General features: G+C 68.0%; 1 long non-coding RNA gene across 2 annotated transcripts; it reads left to right on the forward strand.

The window, feature by feature from the left end:
• The first annotated feature begins 353 nt into the window (after positions 1-353).
• Positions 354-7,411, forward strand: LOC144955408 (uncharacterized). 2 transcript variants are annotated; one of them, XR_013641648.1, is made up of 3 exons: positions 354-1,054; positions 2,706-2,783; positions 7,360-7,411. It is a non-coding gene; the product is annotated as an uncharacterized LOC144955408 (long non-coding RNA). The 2 variants fall into 2 exon arrangements; XR_013641649.1 differs by lacking the exon at positions 7,360-7,411 and adding an exon at positions 7,058-7,085.
• Positions 7,412-9,090: the final 1,679 nt, after the last annotated feature.

Raw genomic sequence — 9,090 nt, forward strand, 5'->3', positions numbered from 1 at the left:
ACCCACACACTCACCCACCCACACACTCACCCACACACTCACACACTCACTCACACACTCACTCATACACTCACCCACACACTCACTCACACATTCACTCACCCACACACTCATCCACCCACTCTCACTCACTCACACACACACACTCACTCTCACTCACTCACTCACACACTCACCCTTACACCACTCACCCACACACACACTCACACACACTGACTCACACACTCACATACACTGACACACAGACACACACACAGACACACAGACACACACACAGCCTCCCCCCCTCAACCCCCAGCCCCCCCTCAGATTTAAGTCCGAGGGTGGTGCCTGCCAACGCATACAGCATCTCTCACTCGCTCCATCTCCCACTCGCTCCATCTCTCACTCGCTCCATCTCCCACTCGCTCCATCTCTCACTCGCTCCATCTCTCTCTCACTCCATCTCTCACTCGCTCCATCTCTCACTCGCTCCATCTCCCACTCGCTCCATCTCTCACTCGCTCCATCTCTCACTCGCTCCATCTCTCACTCGCTCCATCTCTCACTCGCTCCATCTCCCACTCGCTCCATCTCTCTCTCACTCCATCTCACACTCCGTCTCTCGCTCCATCTCTCACTCGCTCCATCTCCCACTCGCTCCATCTCTCACTCGCTCCATCTCCCACTCGCTCCATCTCTCTCTCACTCCATCTCACACTCCGTCCCTCGCTCCATCTCTCACTCGCTCCATCTCCCACTCGCTCCATCTCTCACTCGCTCCATCTCCCACTCGCTCCATCTCTCTCTCACTCCATCTCACACTCCGTCTCTCGCTCCATCTCTCACACTCCGTCTCACACTCGCTCCATCTCCCACTCCGTCTCTCCCTCCCTCCCTCCATCTCTCCCCCATCTCTCTCCCCATCTCTCTCCCCCATCTCTCTCCCTCCCTCCCTCCCCATCTCTCCCCCATCTCTCTCCCTCCCTCCCTCCCCATCTCTCCCCCATCTCTCCCCACATCCTCTTTCCAGGTGGATCTCCGAGTTTGGAGGTGACGAGCACAGAGAGACGAGGTGACGGTGATGGTGATGGTGGTGATGGTGGTGATGGTGATGATGGTGGTGATGGTGATGGTGGTGGTGATGGTGGTGGTGGTGACGGTGGTGGTGATGGTGGTGGTGGTGACGGTGGTGGTGATGGTGATGATGGTGGTGATGGTGGTGATGGTGGTGATGGTGATGATGGTGGTGATGGTGATGGTGGTGGTGATGGTGGTGGTGGTGACGGTGGTGGTGATGGTGGTGGTGGTGACGGTGGTGGTGATGGTGATGATGGTGGTGATGGTGGTGATGGTGGTGATGGTGATGATGGTGGTGATGGTGATGGTGGTGGTGATGGTGGTGGTGGTGACGGTGGTGGTGATGGTGGTGGTGGTGACGGTGGTGGTGATGGTGATGATGGTGGTGATGGTGTGATGGTGGTGATGGTGATGATGGTGGTGATGGTGATGGTGGTGGTGATGGTGGTGGTGGTGACGGTGGTGGTGATGGTGGTGGTGGTGACGGTGGTGGTGATGGTGATGATGGTGGTGATGGTGGTGATGGTGGTGATGGTGATGATGGTGGTGATGGTGATGGTGGTGGTGATGGTGGTGGTGGTGACGGTGGTGGTGATGGTGGTGGTGGTGACGGTGGTGGTGATGGTGATGATGGTGGTGGTGATGATGGTGGTGATGGTGATGGTGGTGATGGTGATGATGGTGGTGATGGTGGTGGTGATGGTGGTGGTGGTGACGGTGGTGGTGATGGTGGTGGTGGTAATGGTGGTGGTGATGGTGATGATGGTGGTGATGGTGGTGGTGATGGTGGTGGTGGTGGTGGTGGTGACGGTGGTGGTGATGGTGGTGGTGGTGATGGTGGTGATGATGGTGATGGTGGTGGTGATGGTGGTGGTGACGGTGGTGGTGATGGTGGTGATGGTGATGATGATGGTGGTGATGGTGGTGATGGTGGTGGTGGTGATGGTGGTGGTGATGGTGGTGGTGATGTTGGTGATGGTGGTGGTGATGGTGGTGGTGATGGTGGTGGTGATGGTGGTGGTGGTGGTGGTGATGGTGGTGATGATGGTGATGGTGGTGATGGTGGTGGTGATGGTGGTGGTGGTGATGGTGGTGGTGGTGATGTTGGTGATGGTGGTGGTGATGTTGGTGGTGATGGTGGTGGTGGTGATGATGGTGGTGATGTTGGTGATGGTGGTGGTGATGGTGATGATGGTGATGGTGGTGATGGTGGTGGTGATGGTGATGGTGGTGATGGTGGTGGTGGTGATGGTGGCGATGGTGGTGATGGTGGTGATGATGGTGATGGTGGTGATGGTGGTGGGTGATGGTGGTGGTGATGGTGGTGATGGTGATGGTGATGATGGTGGTGGTGGTGATGGTGATGATGGTGGTGGTGGTGGTGATGGTGGTTGATTATGGTGGTGGTGGTGGCGGTGATGGTGGAGATCGTGGTAGTGGTGGTGGTGATGGTGGTGGTGATGATGATGATGATTCTGCTTCTGCTGCTGATGATGGTTCTGCTGCTGATGATGATGATTCTGCTGCTGCTGATGATTCTGCTGCTGATGATGATTCTGATGATGATGATTCTGCTACTGATGATGATTCTGCTGCTGATGATGATGATTCTGCTGCTGATGATGATGCTGATGATGATTCCGCAGGAGCCATGGATCAGAACGAGTTTGAGGCGGAATATTTCGACAAATCTGACTTCTACGGCGTGGAGGATGCGTCACAGAGTGAGGAGACACACGGGGAGACACGCAGAGACACGGGGAGACACGGGGGGAGACACGGGGACACACGGGGGGAGACACGGGGAGACACGGAGACACACGGGGAGACACGGGGAGACACGGGGAGACACGGGGGGAGACACGGGGAGACACGGAGACACACGGGGAGACACGGGGAGACACGGGGAGACACGGGGGGAGACACGGGGAGACACGGGGAGAGACACGGGGGAGACACGGGGGAGACACGCGGAGACACGGAGGACACACGGGGAGACACGCGGAGACACGGGGAGACACGGGGAGACACACGGGGAGACACGGGGGGGAGACACGGGGAGAGACACGGGGAGAGACACGGGGAGAGACACGGGGAGACACGGGGAGACACGGGGGGAGACACGGGGAGACACGGGGAGAGACACGGGGAGAGACACGGGGAGAGACACGGGGAGACACGGGGGGAGACACGGGGAGAGACACGGGGAGAGACACGGGAAGACACGGGGGGAAGACACGGGAGAGACACGGGGGGAGACACGGGGAGACCGGGGAGAGGACACGGGGAGAGACACGGGAAGACACGGGGAGAGACACGGGGAGACACGGGGGGAGACACGGGGAGAGACACGGGGAGACACGGGGAGACACACGGGGAAACACGGGGGGAGACACGGGGAGAGACACGGGGAGAGACACGGGAAGACACGGGGGGAGACACGGAGACACACGGGGGGAGACACGGGGAGAGACACGGAGACACACGGGGAGACACGGGGAGAGACACGGGGAGACACGGGGGGAGACACGGGGAGACACGGGGGGGGAGACACGGGGGGGGGGGGGGGGAGACACGGGGGGAGACACGGGAGGAGACACGGGGGTGGGAGAGACACGGGGAGACACAGGGGGGGAGAGACACGGGGGGAGACACGGGGGGAGACACGGGGGGGGGGGAGACACGGGGGGGGGGAGACGGGGGGGGGAAACACGGGAGGAGACACGGGGGGGGAGACACGGGGAGACACGGGGGGGGGAGAGACACGGGGGGAGACACGGGAGGGGGGGAGACGGGGGGGAGACACGGGGGGGGGGGTGGGAGAGACACGGGGGGGGGAGACACGGGGGGGGGAGACACGGGGGGGGAGACACGGGGAGACACGGGGGGGGGGAGAGACACGGGGGGGAGACACGGGAGGGGGGGAGACGGGGGGGAGACACGGGGGGGGGGGTGGGAGAGACACGGGGGGGAGAGACACGGGGGGAGACACGGGGGGGGGAGACACGGGGGGAGACACGGGGGGGAGACACGGGGGGGGGGTGGGAGAGACACGGGGGGGAGAGACACGGGGGGAGACACGGGGGGGGGGGGGAGACAGCGGGGGGAGACAGGGGGGGAGACACGGGGGGGGGTGGGAGACGGGGGGGAGACACGGGGGGGAGACACGGGGGGGGGGGAGACACGGGGGGAGACACGGGGGGAGACACGGGGGGAGGGGGGAGACACGGGGGGAGACACGGGGGAAGGTGGGAGACGGGGGGGAGACACGGGGGGAGACACGGGGGGGGGGGGAGACACGGGGGGAGACACGGGGGGAGACACGGGGGGGGGGGGGAGACACGGGGGGAGACACGGGGGGAGACACGGGGGGGGGGTGGGAGACGGGGGGGGAGACACGGGGGGAGACACGGGGGGGGGGGGTGGGAGACGGGGGGGAGACACGGGGGGAGACACGGGGGGGGGGGGAGACACGGGGGGAGACACGGGGGGGAGACACGGGGGGGGGGAGACACGGGGGGAGACACGGGGGGGAGACACGGGGGGGGGTGGGAGACGGGGGGGAGACACTGGGAGACACGGGGGGGGGGGAGACACGGGGGGAGACACGGGGGGGGGAGACACGGGGGGGGGGAGACGGGGGGGGAGACACGGGGGGGGGGAGACACGGGGGGAGACACGGGGGGGGGGAGACACGGGGGGGGGGAGACGGGGGGGGAGACACGGGGGGGGGGAGACGGGGGGGGAGACACGGGGGGGGGAGACACGGGGGGGGGAGACGGGGGGGGAGACACGGGGGGGGAGACACGGGGGGGGGGGGAGACGGGGGGGGAGACACGGGGGGGGGGGAGACGGGGGGGGAGACACGGGGGGGGGAGACACGGGGGGGGGGGAGACGGGGGGGGGAGACACGGAAGGGGGGACACGGGGGGGGGGGAGACGGGGGGGGGAGACACGGGGGGGGGAGACGGGGGGGGAGACACGGGGGGGGGACACGGGGGGGGGGACACGGGGGGGGGGGAGACGGGGGGGGAGACACGGGGGGGGGGGGACACGGGGGGGGGGGGACACGGGGGGGGGGAGACGGGGGGGGGAGACACGGGGGGGGGGGAGACGGGGGGGAGACACGGGGGGGGGGGACACGGGGGGGGGGGGAGACGGGGGGGGAGACACGGGGGGGGGGACACGGGGGGGGGGGGACACGGGGGGGGGGGGGACACGGGGGGGGGGGAGACGGGGGGGGGAGACACGGGGGGGGGGAGACGGGGGGGAGACACGGGGGGGGGGGACACGGGGGGGGGGGGAGACGGGGGGGGAGACACGGGGGGGGGGACACGGGGGGGGGGGGACACGGGGGGGGGGGGGGACACGGGGGGGGGGGGGACACGGGGGGGGGGACACGGGGGGGGGGGGACACGGGGGGGGGGGAGACGGGGGGGAGACACGGGGGGGGGGACACGGGGGGGGGGGACACGGGGGGGGGGGAGACGGGGGGGGAGACGGGGGGGGAGACACGGGGGGGGGGGACACGGGGGGGGGACACGGGGGGGGGAGAGACGGGGGGGGAGACGGGGGGGGAGACACGGGGGGGGGGGGACACGGGGGGGGGGGGGGACACGGGGGGGGGGAGACGGGGGGGGAGACACGGGGGGGGGGGACACGGGGGGGGGGGAGACGGGGGGGGAGACACGGGGGGGGGGACACGGGGGGGGGGAGACGGGGGGGGAGACACGGGGGGGGGGGGGACACGGGGGGGGGGGGACACGGGGGGGTGGGAGACGGGGGGGGAGACACGGGGGGGGGGGACACGGGGGGGGGGAGACGGGGGGGGAGACACGGGGGGGGGGGACACGGGGGGGGGGGAGACGGGGGGGGAGACACGGGGGGGGGGGGACACGGGGGGGGGGAGACGGGGGGGGAGACACGGGGGGGGAGACACGGGGGGGGGGGGAGACGGGGGGGGAGACACGGGGGGGGGGGACACGGGGGGGGGGGGGAGACGGGGGGGGGAGACACGGGGGGGGGGAGACACGGGGGGGGGGGACACGGGGGGGTGGGAGACGGGGGGGGAGACACGGGGGGGGGGGGACACGGGGGGGGGGAGACGGGGGGGGAGACACGGGGGGGGGGACACGGGGGGGGGGACACGGGGGGGGGGACACGGGGGGAGGGGGGGGACACGGGGGGGGGGGAGACGGGGGGGGGGGGGACACGGGGGGGGAGACACGGGGGGGGGGAGACACGGGGGGGGGGGGGGACACGGGGGGGTGGGAGACGGGGGGGGAGACACGGGGGGGGGAGACACGGGGGGGGGGAGACACGGGGGGGGGGACACGGGGGGGTGGGAGACGGGGGGGGAGACACGGGGGGGGGGAGACACTGGGGGGGGGGAGACGGGGGGGGGGACACGGGGGGGGGGGGAGACGGGGGGGGAGACACGGGGGGGGGAGACACGGGGGGGGGAGACACGGGGGGGGGGGGGACACGGGGGGGTGGGAGACGGGGGGGGGGGGGGACACGGGGGGGGAGAACACGGGGGGGGGGGACACGGGGGGGTGGGAGACACGGGGGGGGGGGGGGGGACACGGGGGGGGGAGACACGGGGGGGGGGGACACGGGGGGGGGGAGACACGGGGGGGGTGGGGACACGGGGGGGTGGGAGACGGGGGGGGGGGGGGGACACGGGGGGGGGGACACGGGGGGGGGGACACGGGGGGGGGAGACGAGGAGACAGACCTTGGTGATGGTGAATGTTTGTGCACTTCAGCACAAATGCACCACTCCACCATCACCACCACTCACCACCCCTCCACCACAACCACCCCCACCACTCACCACCACCATTCACCCACCTACTCACTCACCTAGTCACCCCCCCCCACTCACCCTCACCGCCCCCACCACCCCCCCCCCACTCACCCCCCCCCCACTCACCCCCCCCCCCACTCACCCCCCCCCACCCTCCCCACCACCCCCCCACCACCCCCCCCCCCCCCAGACCAGCGCGCTTGTGCCAAGGGTCGCACTAAGCGCGAGTCGCAGGAGAACTCACTCACTCACCTAGTCACTCACTCAGCTACTCACTCACTCACCTACTCACTCACTCACCTACTCACTCACTCACCTACTCACCCACTCACCCACTCACTCACTCACCCACCTACTCACTCACTCACCTACTCACTCACTCACCTACTCACTCACTCACTCACCCCACTCACCCACTCACTCACCCCACCCACTCACTCACACACCAACCCACTCACCCACCCACTCACTCACCACCCCCCCCCACCCCAGACCAGCGCGCTTGTGCCAAGGGTCGCACGAAGCGCGAGTCGCAGGAGAACTCACTCACTCACCTAGTCACTCACTCAGCTACTCACTCACTCACCTACTCACTCACTCACCTACTCACTCACTCACCTACTCACCCACTCACCCACTCACTCACTCACCCACCTACTCACTCACTCACCTACTCACTCATTCACCTACTCACTCACTCACTCACCCACTCACCCACTCACTCACCCACCCACTCACTCACACACCAACCCACTCACCCACCCACTCACTCACCACCCCCCCCCACCCCCAGACCAGCGCGCTTGTGGCAAGGGTCGCACGAAGCGCGAGTCGCAGGAGAACTCACTCACTCACCTAGTCACTCACTCAGCTACTCACTCACTCACCTACTCACTCACTCACCTACTCACTCACTCACTTACTCACCCACTCACCCACTCACTCACTCACCCACTCTACTCACTCACTCACCTACTCACTCACTCACCTACTCACTCACTCACTCACCCACTCACCCACTCACTCACCCACCCACTCACTCACACACCAACCCACTCACCCACCCACTCACTCACCCACCCCCCCCCCCCCACCCCCAGACCAGCGTGCTTGTGCCAAGGGTCGCACTAAGCGCGAGTCGCAGGAGAACTCACTCACTCACCTAGTCACTCACTCACCTACTCACTCACTCACCTAGTCACTCACGCACTCACTCACCTACTCACCCACTCACTCACCTACTCACCCACTCACCCACTCACTCACCCACCCACTCACCTACCCCCCCCACCCCCAGACCAGCGCGCTTGTGCCAAGGGTCGCACGAAGCGCGAGTCGCAGGAGAACTCACTCACTCACCTAGTCACTCACTCACCTACTCACTCACTCACCTAGTCACTCACGCACTCACTCACCTACTCACTCCACTCACCCACTCACTCACCCACCCACTCACTCACACACCAACCCACCCACTCACCTAGTCACTCACCCCCCCCACCCCCAGACCAGCGCGCTTGTGCCAAGGGTCGCACGAAGCGCGAGTCGCAGGAGAACTCGACGCGCCACGCGGCGGCAGGTCACGAGCGCAAGATCGCGGACAGGATGCAGCGGGCTCACCACAACGCCAGCCGCATCGCCTCCGGCCCCCACCTCCACCTCCACCACCAGCTCCACCACATGCTCCCACCACCAGCTCCACCACCAGCTCCACACCAGCTCCACCACCAGCCCCACGACCACCAGCTCCACCACCAGCTCCACCATCAGCTCCACCGCTGCTGGTGGAGCTGCTGCTGCCAGCGGGCGCCGGTGAAAACGCCAAGTCCACCAAGGGCGACTCTACGTCGGCCGAGTGACGCTGAGGCTTTGTTTGTGTGGGGGGGCGGTGGGGGGTGGTGGGGGGGGGTGGTGGTGGTGGGGGGTGGTGGGGTGGTGAGGGGGGTGGGGGGGGGGGTGGGGGGTGGGGGAGGTGGTGGGTGGTGGTGGGGGGGTGGGTGGGGGTGATGGTGGTGAGGGGGTGGTGGTGGTGGGGGGGGGTGGGGGGTGGTGGTGGTGGTGGTGGGGTGGTGGGGGGTGGTGGGGGTGGTGGGGGGGGGTGGTGGTGGTGGTGGTGGTGGTGGGGGGGTGGTGGTGGGGGGTGGTGGGGGGTGGGTGGTGGTGGGGGGGGGGGTGGTGGGGGGGGTGGGGGTGGTGGTGGGGGGGGTGGTGGTGGTGGTGGTG

Source organism: Lampetra fluviatilis, unplaced genomic scaffold (genome assembly GCF_964198595.1).
Source record: "Lampetra fluviatilis unplaced genomic scaffold, kcLamFluv1.1 SCAFFOLD_729, whole genome shotgun sequence".
Taxonomy (NCBI): Eukaryota; Metazoa; Chordata; class Hyperoartia; order Petromyzontiformes; family Petromyzontidae; genus Lampetra; species Lampetra fluviatilis.